Genomic DNA, 15,873 nt, shown 5'->3' with positions numbered 1-15,873 from the left:
GCACATCTATCTGGCCGCACGCAGAGATTTAGATGCTCAGAGCAGCTCTTTTTCTGCTTTGGAAGGCAGAAGAAGGGGAAAGCTGTCTCCAAACAAGGTTGCCCCATTGGATTTTGGATGCCATTTCTCTGGCTTACCAATCACAAGGCCTGCCTTGCCCTTTGGGAGACCGAGCATACTCCACCAGAGGTGTTGCGTCCTACTGGGCACTGGCGAGGGGCACCTCTCTAGCAGAAATATGCAGAGCAGCTGGTTGGGCTACACCCAATACCTTTGCGAGGTTCTACAACCTGCGCATAGAACTGGTTTCGACCCAAGTGTTACGCCATTTCCACCGTTCAGATTCCCCTCAGGTGAACCCTGTGTTTCCCCTCGTCAGAGCTCTGCTCTGCCTCAGCCACTGTTGCTGTGTTCCCTTCTTCATAGATAGGGTCCTCCCCAGTGGCATCATTCCATTTGTGAACTTCCCCGTCGGTAAGTCCATGTGAGGTATTCTCCACATGTTAACCTCCCTCTGGTAGGATGTGGTCTCCGTAGTGCTCTCCCTCCTGGAGAGGGAAGAGCACTTCCACAGTGCTATTCTAGCAGGTGCTAGGCAGGAAATTGCTTAATACAAAAATCAGGAAAGGCCACCGCCTGTAGCCTCCTCGGGTAAGTGCCTCCTCCCACGCTTATCGGGACCAGGGAGATGCCTTACCTAACTCGCTGGAAGGTCACGACGTGGTCGAGCACTCACTGCGAGGCACGCAGCAGCCTGCCCGTGTCTGCTCCTCTGTACCTCGTGACACGGTTCAGCGCCTGCGGCATTTCGTATAGGAACCATTAGTGTCACTACATCGACACAACGTCGAGTGAGTGACAGACAGGGAACGTCTTGGTTACTGATGTAACCTTTGTTCCCTGATGGAGGGAACGAGACGTTGTGTCCCTCCTGCCGCGGCAGTGAACCGACCGCTGACATGGCCGGGACTCTCTCTCAGCTCCTCAGCACAACTCTGAATGAGTGGTGCACGCCATCTCCTTTTATACCCGTATGTCCGGGGCGGAGAGTGGTATGCAAATTCCTGAAAAAAGAAAAGGTGATTGGGGCTCTCAAGAGTGAACCCCTAGTGTCACTACATCGACACAACGTCTCGTTCCCTCCATCAGGGAACAGAGGTTACATCAGTAACCAAGACATTTGTTTCATCTTTGCCAATTTACTTGTTCATTTACTTCTTCATTTTGGTGTTCTTTAACATTGATAATACTGAAACAAAATGCACAGAACTTTAAAATGTTATTAAAAATGATACTATTTAGATAATTTATCTTGTAATGACTCTTGTGAGTAAAAAGAAAGAAAAAAATATTTATGCTTCTTTTCTTCCTGTTCTGCTTCAACCACCCTGATAACAAGCTGTCAAACAGCAAATTCAAACATCCTTTTGACGGACATTTTATAGATAAAAATGTTCTTTGAAAAGCGCAAGTCATGGCAGCACTAAAATTTGAGAAACAGTAAACGGCTTTCTGTGACCTCTACCGTTTCTCAATGTGATGGATGGACACTGTTTACCCTCTCTTCAACCCTTGATAGCTCCCCCAAAGGGCAGGACAGAGCAATGGATAATGAGATTGTAAAACCGATTGCAGTTAGAATATCAAGTTCCAGCCACTTTGAGGAAACAAAGACCTGTTTGAAAAGGTCCTACGGCCACTGCACAAAAAAATTATAAGGAAGAAGAAATGAGAAAAGAGAATGTGACAGAAGAAAATGAAAGGAGAGAAAGACAGACAGGCTCCGGGGCCTTGCAGTGGTGTTTACATGGAAATCCTTGACATTTAAACCTCTGTGTATCTGGTTGGGGCTGCCTGAAAACTTATGAAGTTATGTAAAATAAAAGACAATGAAGTCCACAGTAGTCATTTACTCTCCACTGATGAAGTATCTAGCTTTTTTGTCTCTCTTTCTTTAGTTCACAGTGAGAGTGTGGGCTTAGCTGCCTTAATACAGAAGAAAAATGTATTTAACATTTCAAAAGCATTAAATTTTCTGTTAAACTGGTTTAATGTGGATTTTTTTCATTGGCTTGTCATGCGGTAAAGAGCTGATCTTTCACAAAGCATTGGGGAGCCAAAAAGGGGGTGGATGGCTAGAAAGAGAACTTTTTTTGCCTACACACCATAGGCTATCTGACCACAATAATGCAATGTGAGAAGTCTAAGCAACCACAAAGGGGAGAACATCAGAGATTGAATGCGAGGTAGTGGGACTATACTGAAGGAAAATCACAACAGATGCCATTTAACAGCCACGTCTCAGAGTCTGCCACTGTGCTAGGGTCAGTCCCCCCATATTCCATTGCAGGCACAAAACAGGCAACTTAAGCTAGCCAAAAATTAATACAAGCAGCAGAGCACATACACCGCCGTCCAGCATGCCTGTGGACTGATACGCAAACAAACTCGGGCTTTTTGTAAATTGTGTATGACAACAAATAAATGGACAAATCTGTGAGGAAAAGCCTGGTGCTTCAACAAAAAAGGGCAAGAACTTCAAACACAAACAGGCTAGACATGCTGCAGGAATAAATGTGTCTCTCCTTTATTTGATTTGGCTGTTGAGCAAAGCAGGAGTTTTGTAGACTACACAGTCTATACATACAGTGGAAGAAAGGAAATGTGTAATCACAGTTTGAAAGGTAGAAGCCTATGGAGAGAACTTTGAATAATAGAACAACGACTCAAGAAATCTTTGCATACATATAATAGTAGGCGTCTGCATGAATTAGAACAGGCATAGCATCAGGGCATGGGGTGGGAAGATTTTGAAGGGCTAGTTCACCCAAAAGTGAAAATTCTGTCATTACTGACTCACCCACATTATGTTCCAAAACCATATGCTGTTATTTTTTGAGGAATCACTACATAGCTCTTTCCATTAAACAACATTTAATAGCTACAGAGTCTGTGAAGCTCCAAAAAGAAAAAGAAAAAGTCATAAAAGTAGCATAGAGGTTTGAAACAACACGAGGGTGACAATTTTTTTTTTTTTTTTTTTTTTTTTTTACAGAATTTTAATTTATTTTTATTTTTATTGAATGATCAATTTATTAACATTGACATTTTTACTCTAAAAAATTACATTTTACACTACCCTGGAAGGTGGAAGCAAGTAGAGGTCTTGAAAGTCAGTCCTGACAGCAGCTATTTGCTTTAGGTAGTTCAGTGTCTTGAATAGACTGCCTCTGATTACTTCACTTTTATTTATTTTTTTTATTATTTTTTTTAATCTTTTGAGAGATTGCTGCAGAAGCAGGTTATTGTTTCTAAGCACTTAACTTTGAAACACAACGCACTTTCCTCTCCCTGTATAATCTCAGACGTTCAGCCCTTGACCTCTTGTGAGTGGATCACCATTCACTCTTTGTAATAGACATTACACTTCACTGGACCCCAAACCTCTGGTTTTTCTTTCACCACTGCTGTCAGTTTCTTTATTCACTTGATAGTGTGGAAGAGGCCAATGCTAAGATTAACAACATCTTAGGTGATTATTTTTTTCCCTCCATAAACAGAGTATTTGGTAAGACCCACAAGTCACTCATACTTAATATTTGAAGGGTGGTAAAACAATGCTTTCATTATGGTATGACTGTGTTTACAAGTAATGTGTCTCTTCAGGTGAGAGCTGTTTAAATAAGAGGTTCCATGCTGCCATGCAGAAGCAAAAAGCAGTAACTACATGTCACATTAAGTTATAACTCATGAGTGAAATTGAGCCTGTTAGACTATAATTGTACCTATCCTGTGACAAATGAATTTGAATCAACTATGGTCAGATTCAGAGAAAACAAAATGGGAAAATTGCATATAATGCAATTTGTTGGACAATCAAAATACATTTTCTCAGTTTCAGTGTTTGCAAAATTACTGCATTTTGCCTTTGTAGATCAGCATGAGTCTCATTTAGTGAGAAAAACTTTGACTCACTCTTTGCCAATCTGTTTGGCAAGAATATTAAATAAATCGACTACATCTCTTAAAAAAAAAAAAAAAAAAAAAAAAAAAAAAAGTGTATCACTAGACTAATCCTTTGAGAAATGACTCCATTCCCACAGTACAATCGAGAGAAATTTTGCATCTGAGATACGTACCAGCGGCATAAACCTATAGCAAGTTGTTATTTAAAGATGTATCATACTGATTTTTTTGAATCCATACATGTATTCATCAAGATGAAATGCTTTACGGGAGGGCCCAAGTGGTCCCTGGCTAGCCATTAATAAAAAATGCATGAATATGTAAGGAATAAATCAAGACAGCTGTTTAGTAGACAAAATGCCCTTTTCCCGAAAGCAATCTCCACTCAAAGCACCTGCCTTCAATCTTACTTAACAGGCAGTAGCTCACACTAAGCTATGGCACCCGTGCTCTTATCAGAGCAGAGAGACCTACTAAATGGATGTTTCCACATCCATCCCTAGTTCAGCAAATGGCCAAACTATGGAAATACTGTCAGCTAAATCACATTTCTTAAGAGCGAGTTTAGATTAATGGGATGGAACTTCTGAATCAAGATATTATTCCAATGATGATGTATAAAAAGGATTTGTCTTTTGAGGAAAGCTTAAATGCATTACTTGAGAACTTCGTAAAGAGTCACAATATCAAGGTTAAAATCTATTCCAACTACTACAATAGAAGCCCCCTACTTACCTACCTATTTATTTATTTATTTATTTACTTATTTCTTTTTGGGACCCTCCTCTGAGAAACTAATCAATAAAACCTCATCTACAGTCAGACATCAGAAAGAGTTTTAACTAAATCTCTGTTGTGATCTTGCCATGATTTTATTGATTGTTCTCCACTATAACTTCCTTGGCAAGGGTTTGTGGGAGTGTGTGTGTGTATTTCAGCCACATAGCTAAGAAAACACGCCCCATCCCTGTGTTAAATCTAAGCTCCCACTGATAGATAAGAGCGGTGGATTGAGTTATCAAGCAGGAGGGTTTAAGATATAAGCCCTTACCAAACGTAAAAACAGTGAGTAGTGTTTCATGACTCAGGCACAGTCCCTTTGCTCCCACAGTTTTGCAATTGAAGACACAGAGCCATTAAAACCTCAATCACTTCTCACAGCATATATTATATGTTATATTTATGTTATAAATGGGCCATTCTACAGGAGTGGTACAAAATGCTGTCCCCTGCATAAATATATTTAAAAGGGCAGATAAAGGCAACTGACACATATTTATAAAAGTCATGTTGAGCTCTAACAGAGGCAATATAAATAAATAATGTAATAACTTTACAAATCTTTAAAAATAGTGGTTTATATGTTGTTGTTTTTTTCTATTGGGTGGCACATGTCCCCTAATATAACCCCGAAAAATACACTTAAAAATTAAATACCTAATATTATTATTTTTATTTTTTTCATATTTCATATTTGGCCACACCCCAAACCATGTGACCAGGAAGACAAGTTAAGCAATTTCCTCTTGCTGGACCATGTGGTGAGTAGATGTATTTTAACATTTTAAATAATAGTGTTGTAAAGTCAGAAAACCTGGATGTGTTTTTAAAAAGTGTCATTACCGAACTTGCTGTTTTTCTTTTAAAACACAGGATGTGATGTTTGAAAAAAAGATTGTTTTTTGTGACTTTCCTCTGTTCAAATGAGTGATGTCTAGAATTCTACTGTGCTGACATTTTAATATAAGGGCAAGATTAACTTGAATTGTCAAACCCGAAACAGTCAATACTGAAAAAAAAAAAAATTCTCATTAACGAACAAGCTATGGTTGTTTTTGGTATTGACGTATTTGTTTTGGCAGTGATATTAAGTTGATCTTTCATATTTTATGTATAAAAATATACATAATTTATACATATACATAATACATACACTCACCAAGCACTTTATTAGGAACACCTGTACATCTGCTTAATCATGCAATTATCTAATCAACCAATCATGTGGCAGCTGTGCAATGCATAAAATCAGCAGATACGGGTCAGGAGCTTCAGCAAATGTTCACATCAACCATCAGAATGGAGAAAAATGTGATCTCAGTGATTTCGACTGTGGCATGCTTGGTGCCAGACGGGCTGGTTTGAGTATTTCTGTAACTGCTGATCTCCTGGGATTTTTACACACTACAGTCTCTACAGTTTAAAGAGAATGGTGCGAAAAACAAAAAGAGATACATTCGTGCAAGATGGAGTGCAAGTCAAAAACAGTATAGGGCACAGAAGAAAGCACAGAACGAGCTAGAGACCTTCTGCAGGGAAACAACTCCACCTTGTATGTCAAGTGAAGGTGAACATACACCAGACCACAACATACCTGAAACCTTAACATGAATAAGGTCACTACCAAAACATCAAGGTCACAACTGAAAACACTGTATAAATGCTATACCATGGTTTCTGTTTTTTTAAATGGTGACCAGGATGGGACATGTTTCACATTATTTTTCTATGAATATCAACACGATATCTTCAATATTCAACATTTAGCAAAGAAAGAAGTGATTGATTTTGACAAAATAAAATATAATAGGAATAGAAAATAGTTACGAAATTACTTAAAAGTTAATAAAGGCACCAATTTTCTTTTTTTTTTTTATTGATTATTTTAGGTTGACTCAACACAAATTAAGAATTCCTAGTTGTTTCCTATTTATTATTATTATTATTGTTATTATATATATATATATATATATATATATATATATATATATATATATATATATATATATATTTTTTTTTTTTTTTTAGTTTTGACAAACATAGGGACACTGTCTAAAATTAGGAATAATTGTGAAAATTCATTAAATGATTTCAATGTACCCATAGTGAATTTATAAATTTAGTTTACAATGCAATACAAATGTAAACTAAATTTGGGAAGAAATTATAAAAAAATAAATAAATAAACTCATCCAACCCTGAACTTGCACCACTTCTGTAGAATGACCAATATACGTCTAAAGCCACTTTTTCTATTGTCTAATCAATGCTTCACTTGTCTGCCACAAAAGTACTATTAATACAGTGAAAAAAAATGTATGAGCACAGTCACTGAAATATTAGTATCAGAACTGCCTGTTATCAGCAGTCTGTCATGTCATATGTGTTGTCAGGTGTCAGTTGATTTACACTTGATGTAAAAGTGAACATTTTCATGCTAACAATCGACATGTCAACCTGTCACCACATTGTCTTGAAATGCATAGTTTTTTTTATAATGCAAGCATGCTTAGCTTTGAAGAATATATTTAACCAGACAAACTCTTTAACTAAGGAAAATTGATAGTACAACTAGTGAACATTTATACACAATCTTACAAGAATACAATAGTGTATTTTGTGGAATGCAATTAACTTTGTCTAAGCTTTGCTTCACCTTTGAAATATAGATATGTGTTTATGTGTTTGAGCAAGTGAGTTACAGAAAGAGAGAGACAGGAAGAGAGAAATGTCCTCTCGGCCCAGTCTTGCCCAGTATGTGATAATGGGGCCTATAATGCACTTTGTTCTTACTAATGGAAACATGGAGAGCTCAGCGGCACTGACAAATGAGACATACTAAAAGCATAGGGCAGAAAAATAAATATACAATTACCTGTACAATTCACACTTGTCAAAAAATGGCTTGTTGGCGTTAGAATGTAATTCCACTGTGAATATAAGGAAGGGGATTGCATCGGCAGTGAAAATAAAGAAAGTAAGAATAAACAAAGACATAAATAATGACATGCTAAAATAACATTTTTTGGTATCATGTTTGCAGATCAACAGTCAATAACATGGAGCCATTGAGCAGTGGTGTCATTTTGCATCTTGTAGCCAGCAGATGGTTCTGCCACTGAGTGATGGTGATGTCAGATTATATTTTGGTGTTATCCATAATTAACAATTGAGTCTTTTAGGGCCAAACTAGAAGCAAAACACACAATTCCCAATTGCAAAGTAAAAAAAAAAAAAGAAGAAGAAGAAAAAGAAGAAGAAGAAGAAAAAAACAACACCCACATTTTTAGCATATGACAAAAGGAGGAGAATAGTAATTCATACTGGAGAGAGCAGCACTGATCAATAAACCAATTTCTGAGATTATATTTCTTTCAAATATTTTTATGACACTTACTTGGGCAAAAAAAAAAAAAAATAATAATAACAAAGAATACACAATTTCAGATATTCTTTGTATCTTTTTATAACTATATATATATATATATATATATATATATATATATATATATATATATATATATATATATATATATATTAGAGACAGATCAATATTTAAGTCCATTTTTATCATAAATCTCCAATTTAACTTACACTTTCAAAATGTGAAAGAATGTGAAAGTAGATATATATATATATATATATATATATATATATATATATATATATATATATATATATATATAAAGGACTTAAATATTGTTCTGTTTCTCACCCACAGTTATCACATCACTCCTGAAGATATGGATTTAACCACTGGAGTTTTATGGATTACTTTTCTATGGCCTTTATGTGATTTTTGCAGCTTCAAATGTCTGGTCACCATTCACTTGCATTTTAAGGACCAACAGAGCTGTGATATACTTCTAAAAATCTTTGTTTGTGTTCTGCAGAAGAAAGAAAGTCATACACATCTGGGATGGCATGAGGGTGGGTAAATGATTAGAGAATTTTCATTTTTGGGTGAACTATCTTTTTAATATTGGGACAAAAAGCTTGCCCCTGGTAAACAGTGTGACATGACCCCATCTGTTAGTGAGGCTGTCAGCATCATGAACTTCAACTCTCAATGACTCAAAGCATTATGACACACGCACTTTATGACACTATGCAATGCCCCTGTCTCTTAGCAGATGAACTACATTTAAAGGTCTCATTGACGTCCCGGGCCCTTTTGTAAACCATTCAGCTATAAGTTTGTGTTTCTTTTTATTTATTTATTTATTTATGTATTTATTTATTTGTTATTCAACATCTTAGAATAATAATGCTATTTTCATCAGTAGAGTACATAATACAGTGTACTAGACTATATAAATAAAAAGTGAAATGGTAATTTGCTTATGTGAACATTAACCAGCTTGGCGAGTACAATATATCAGCCTTGCAAATGGCCCATTCTAATAAGTACATTATTATAAATAGTGATAAAAGCATTGACTTGTGCAATGTTTCTGTCACAATACAATCACCTTGCTGGCTATGCCTGTTTTATAGTGGGCTGGTGTATTTATAGTCAAGTAAGAGCTCTTATACCTACATTACCTCATCCTGCAGCTCTGTTACATAACTAGCATTTTGAAAGTCTGAGTTTTTGGTGAAGGAAAAAGCTGTTCCAGTATGGATGAGAGGTGTAAACATGAGAGAGAGAAAGAGAGAGAGAGAGAGAGAGAGAGAGAGAGAGAGAGAGAGAGAGAGAGAGAGAGAGAGAATAAGGAAAATAGATTTCTTTTTTTTTTTTTTTTTAATCAGATTTTTCCAAATCTTATGCAGTCACACATCCTGTAGAAATACAACAGAGTTAAACTCCAAAGCTTAATTTAACTTGAGTTGGAAGCAGTGGGCATCAGGTCACCAGGTCAACTTTTAGTTGGAAAACAACTGCCAGTAGCACTGAGAAACAAGTTGTGTTCATGCTGGTTATTAGGTTTGGAGTTCAGGCTATTTTCACGCCCCCCTCTGAAAGGCACATACGGGTCAGCAAGCCAGTGAGCAGAGATGTGATGTCTAAGAGCCCCACTATACAAAACAACAGGAGCTGTCCAGAGTGCTGAAAGCTGAAACGCTTTAGGTGTTTACTGAATGTGGAGGTGCAGCACCACTTTAAGCCTCTATCTTTCCACAAAAAAACTAGGCTTTCAATTCTAGAAAGTGCTTCTGGTCATATGGAAGAGTGTGTTTTTGGACAATTCTGGTTTATTACAACATGCCCTTACCAAATGCAGCACGTCAAGTTTCCTGCAACAAGTAATTTGTCTGTCCAGACTGGAAACAAAAGTGCTGTGTGTTGCTACACTATCACAGCCAATTAGAACATATCTGTTTAATATACAGATATATGGAGTGCTATTTTGGACCAATGAGATTTACTGTGGGAGGAGCTACCCAGCCTGACACAACAGAAATACTGTAGAAACCAAGCGGCCGACAGAATGTACGTCACTTGGCACTTGTCATGGTTGCGGCTGGTTAGGACAACAATTCAAATTTACTTTAAAAAGATTGCATGTGTTGCTTGGTGCTTTATTAAATCCTACACCTGGTTAAGACAATGTTAGAAGAATCCTCCAAACATGTCTGCTTGACTTTTTAAAATGTTTAATTTAGTTTTAGGCCACATCCACACACATCCACACTAAACGTTTTCGCTGAAAGCATGAAAGCGATTTCAAAACACTGGTTTCGGTAGAGGAAAATGCTCTAGACGTTTTAGTGTGGATGAGAGGTGTAAACATAGCAAAATTAATGCATTTTCAAATGAAAACATATTATTGACGACATGGTCTCATTCTCATTTTGTGATGTGTCATTCTTTTGATTGAGCACATTAATTGTTAACCACTTCATCGTTTATGTATTACTTTGTATGTCCATAGAAAAGCACATTATAGCTATTTGCATTTTTCAGGAGCAAAAGGTATGACTACTAATTTCTATCAACTCTTTAAAACTGCATTTGCATCAGGTGGCTAATAGCGAGGCCACATGTGCCAGCACCACTGAGCTGTCCTTTGTGGCAGAGATTTTTTAATTGTGCTCTGAAGTTGAGATGGTTTTCAAACAGCTCCTGACATTGAATGAGATTTCAGCTTCCTTTCTTCACTCTGCTTTGCCTTCCAGAAACATCTCTTCGGATTTTAAGGACAAAGTTCTTCAATATATCCATCAGCTGCTTGTTTCCGCAAAGCTATGTCTGCCTGTCATTCTGCCAGAGTGGTCCTTGATTTCAAAGGTGTACGGCAAAGCTTGAGACTCTCAGCACACTCTCTATGAACTACAGAGGATCATCTCTGATCTTTCCTTTTGCCACTGTCAGTGCCCACAAATGCACACAAATTTGACGCACACAATTGCTTGGAAATCTACTCTTATCTTAATGGTGTTGTGATGTGGTGTCCAGATTATTTGTTTCAAAACCCCTCAAAAATTGAGCAAACGTGCACCTTGCGAAGCGCAAATATGAGCCATCATGCCCTACATGGTGAATAATCATGGCCAAAGTATGCTCTGCTATCCGTGATACAAGCGTTCTTATTGTGGGACTGAAGCTGAACAGAGTTGCATTCGTGTGATTTACTGTCTTGAGTGTAGCTTTCAGGTGCAGAGGGAGATTCAGAGAGTGATTTTAACCCCACTTTAATGCAAGTCAGAGGGTGGACATATTGGTAACACCTCCCGGTAGCTATTTCAAGACATGCAAGTACAGCTCCTATAGATAAATTTACTGTTTACAAAAAATCACTCAGCTTCAGGGTTCCTAAAGCATCACAGAAAAGAACAGCATTCATGGTGAACATCACTTAAATTGAGCATGTAAATATCCCAAAAGTTTGGTTTATGGAGTGAAACACCCAGTTTTCAAGGGATTACTGGAAATTTTGGCTTCTTAACATTTCCATCAGGATCAGTGGATCACAACAAAACCTAGGATTTGACATAAATAATAATATTTATTTATTTATGTCATATGTTATCAATGATATTTCACATTCATTGTTTTCGCCTCAGCTTTTATGAGACCCGATTGCCCTGCAGCTGCTGTTGGTGGATTGGAACCTTTCATGAAGAAATTACACAAACTTAAATTGCAAAAGGGTGTTTTAAATTATCAAAGTGCAACTTCTGTGACAGATATGAGACAAAATATGATGTATATTATCTTAAACCACCATTTAAGATCTAACGGGATGAACCAGACAATGTCTCCATCATCGCAGTGCACACTGGCTGTGAAAGGATGTGTCGATAAAAATAATATAATACTTCTAAAATGTGTCTTTGTATTTATTTTGAATGCAATTACTTGTTCAGTAGAAACAGGCTGTTATTAATTTTAAATATTGGATAAGTCAAATATTATTATATACTATAGAGTATGTAGACCAATAATTAAAGGAGTAAAGAAACATATTTCATGTCTGATGGTAGTTTTCATTCTAATACGCAACATTTCTCAGGCTTTATTAACCCGTTACATAACGGCAAGTTAAAGACAAGCTACTGTAATACTGGTTTGTTGATAGTTCAAAAATAACCTACATACATGTCTACACTATAAATATTTTAGATATCAGTTTACAATAACTTTTATTAAAATTAACCAATATTATTACATTATTGAATGCTTAACAGATTATTAAAACAGTTCTGCTCAATTCCACTGTTAAAAGCTCATACTCTAAAGAATCCGTGCGATTCCCTGCAGTATGACATCATGGTAGCTATTATGTCACGGTAGCTATTTACCTGAATGGGGACAGACCGAAATCTTCAAAATTGTTTGTTAAGATTGTGTTCAAATAACTTATTTCAAATAAGAAATAAAATCTGGTAAAATCCTGCTTCTTTGGCTCAAATCAATCAAACACACACACACACACACACACACACACACACACAAAAGTATCTTTCAGTCTTGGCTAGCCAATGCACATTCTAAAGTAAACAAATAGGCGATTGTTTCTGTTAACTGTAAGGCTGGACTCTCCTGATATTGTCTCTGGCAACTCCTTGTTGTGTGCGGTACAGGAAGTCTTTAGCCAGGTCTACCCTCTCTCAGCTTGCAATCATTCTCATGGACCTGATATAATTAAAATGTCAGATCGGGCTACCACAGAATGCAGCCTCTCCAAATTTAATAGAAATTAGGATGGAAGATGTGTCTTTAATGGCTTAATCATGCCTCAATTTTGGATCCATTAAAACATACAGGGCATAATATTTCAAAAAAATATTTTGCCATTGCTGTGTATGTCTGTGAAAGACGGATGAGATTGGTGAGAAAAAAATAAATAAACACAATTTGTCACACAAATATGAGGCCAGTTATTTTGGTTATGTTAAGCAAATGTCCCAGAGCCAGAACATCTGTTAATAATAATAATAATAATAATAATAATATGATAATAATAATAATAATAATAATAATAAAACTAAAAAAAGGGAAACATTGAGAGGGGGACTGGGAGGGGGGTGATGATGTTGACTGCTAAATGTGGTGTAGCCACAATTTTTTTTGAATAATTCAAATTTAATTGAATAATTTTTCTAAAGAGAGTTTAAATGTACACACACACACACACACACACACACAAACACACACACACACACACACACACACACACACACACACACACAGAGAGACAGACAGGGAGTGACTTTTCTTACAGTTATTGTCATGTAATCTAAAAATAAAAATGTGCTTCACATGGTAATAGCTACATTAATTGGAATTATATGTAAAAAGTATTATTAACATCAGGTTGTGTTACACCAAAGAGAGTAATTTTATGGGTCGGATCAGGAAGAAATAGTGTCTTAAGGTAACAATTCTGCAATTTTACACTGTGCCTTTTGTCATTCAGGCATGTTTACAATTTTACCATGGCTAAATTAGGAGGCAACATTTTGAATACTGGCACTCCAATTGCGAGCCCTTAAGAAAGGCGGGTGAGAGCTCTCAGCATCTAATACACTAGGAAACAAATGGAAGGATGAAACAGATGAGAAATCACATGCTAAGGAAGAGATCAGATGGTCAAAAATGTGAGAAAAGAGCTATCTAATGCCTAATTTTATTATGCCTGGAGGTAATGAGTTTTCCCTCCAGAAATAACCACGAAAAGAAAACACATGAAAAACAAGCCTATTTTTTCCTGCTTCCAACTTTTTCAGAGTTGTCCTGTGCCTACACATTCAATATAATCTTTTAAGTATTTCTGCTGCCTCTCTGCTGCATGTTCCTAGGTGAACCACATACCAGAAACGTGACAGGAAATGCAAGTGGCCAGAACGTTTGCTATGCCATGGTCCACTAGCGGGAGATGGCTTTTGAAACTGGGCTTTTAAACAGGTGGAGATGACATGTTTGATACCTCCAAATAATTTAATCTCACATGTGCCCTTTGGGGAGAAAATGTCATCCAGACACAGTGGATCAGGAGGAAGAAGAACAGAGGAGAAATAAGACTCTTCCGTTCTTCATATGAAGAAGAAGTTTAGGCAAAGGCATTTAGCCACAGCACCCTTGTCACGTTACAGTCTTATTAGCTGTGAACAGACCAGACTGATTTCACAGTTAAATCGGAAACAATAGGCTGACTTTTCTTTAGTTAAAATTGGTCTGTGCTTACCAAAATGCAAGACAGTGCCTCTAGTGGCCAAAACGGTAAGTGTTGTTGCTCCATTTTCCCAGTGTTATATCCACGACGGGCACCAAAAGCATGTTGTGAAAGGAGTTGTTTTCGGCTGTACAGGCTGTAATACCTCAGAATTGTGCTCGTCACTGATTATGCAAACACAATTACTTCCTGGTTTCAATGAGGGATCTGAACCCGGGTCTCCCACACTGCTTCTGGTCATGCCATAGGGGAAGGTACACACACTAGAGCCGATGCAAAAATGTCTGATGGGAGATGGTGCTTGTCGGTAAGTCGGGATACTGTGACCGATCCTAGGGTACAGAAACTCTCAGAAACAACATGCCGACTTCCCTTGTGATCATGTGGCACGTGTGTCTGTTCAACGAGTTAAGCCATCTACTTGTCAACAAAGTGTGCTTTTACCATGCTTGGGGGGTAACTAGCTGAAAGTAGCTTTAATACACTTTCAGTAGTGAGGCAATAGCTCAGAAGTTTTCAAAATAGTGTAGCTTTTAAATAAGAAGCAACATTTTCCAAGAACCTGTACAAGTACGTGTAGAGTTACAAAACACAACATCAATTGTTTACTTCACATCTTGCGCAAGCAGCCTTAAAATCAGTGAGCTAATGCAATAATCAGACACACTCTTATCTTTTAAATAGTGTTGTGAATCCATAATAATTGAATCCCCCCCCCCGCAAGATGCCACCCTGGGCAACTGCCACCCTGGGCAACTGCCCATGTCACCCATGCCTAAATCCTCCACTGAGTCCATGCATAGAAATCCCTCCATCTTTAATTTCTAGTGAACACTCAGAGACCCAAGCATAGAGATTGATGAGGTATTTTCTTTTTATTTCCCTTAACGTGTCATGATTCCTTTAACGTAATCATGATTGATAAGCGTGTTTTGTTTTGTGGTGAATTTTGTGTCACCAATCCCCCCCCCCCCCCACACACACACACACCAGTCTTCAGCATGATTAGAATGTATCTTACCTGCTAGGTCTTCTGAACACAAATGCCAATGTGGGATCTTTTTTGTTTCAGTTCTCAGTTGTCATGTCAAGACCTCTGCACACAGCAGAATTTTCACTGCAGGATCTGTAAAATAGATGAATGACAGAAGCTGTTTAGTTAAGTGTGCTTGAATATTACAAGCAGATAAATGGGCTTCATCTGATATCCATCTGAAGCTCCATCTGACACCAAGTGACATGGATGTTCACATTGGGGTGTAAGCTGACTTGACAAGATCCTGGACAATGCAGAGACGTTTAACCATATGTACCGCCTCAAGCCCACACTGGCAATGCTGCCTAATGGCCTTCCTGGGCAAACTACTGCCTCTCCTGCTGATTCAATAAAAGCTTGTGTCTCCCGGCAGTGCAACTGAAAAAATACTGCTATGCCATCCGCAAGAGATTCTGCCTGGGCCTTAGGCGGGGTTTTGTTAATAAGCAATCCTAAACAACAACAGACAGT

At 37.5% G+C, this 15,873-nt stretch overlaps 1 protein-coding gene across 2 annotated transcripts in view; it reads right to left on the bottom strand.

Moving 5' to 3' along the window:
* LOC127412679 (leucine-rich repeat and immunoglobulin-like domain-containing nogo receptor-interacting protein 2) overlaps positions 1 to 15,873 on the bottom strand; it is a 522,983-nt gene that overhangs the window by 295,051 nt on the left and 212,059 nt on the right. For both annotated transcript variants that reach the window (XM_051649250.1, XM_051649249.1), the window contains exon 3: positions 15,388 to 15,492. The gene's annotated coding sequence lies outside the window, so the exon portion shown is untranslated. The remainder of the gene's footprint in view (positions 1 to 15,387; positions 15,493 to 15,873) is intronic.

Source organism: Myxocyprinus asiaticus, chromosome 22, assembly GCF_019703515.2.
Source record: "Myxocyprinus asiaticus isolate MX2 ecotype Aquarium Trade chromosome 22, UBuf_Myxa_2, whole genome shotgun sequence".
NCBI lineage: Eukaryota > Metazoa > Chordata > Actinopteri > Cypriniformes > Catostomidae > Myxocyprinus > Myxocyprinus asiaticus.
This window is presented reverse-complemented; position numbering and strand designations above follow the sequence as displayed.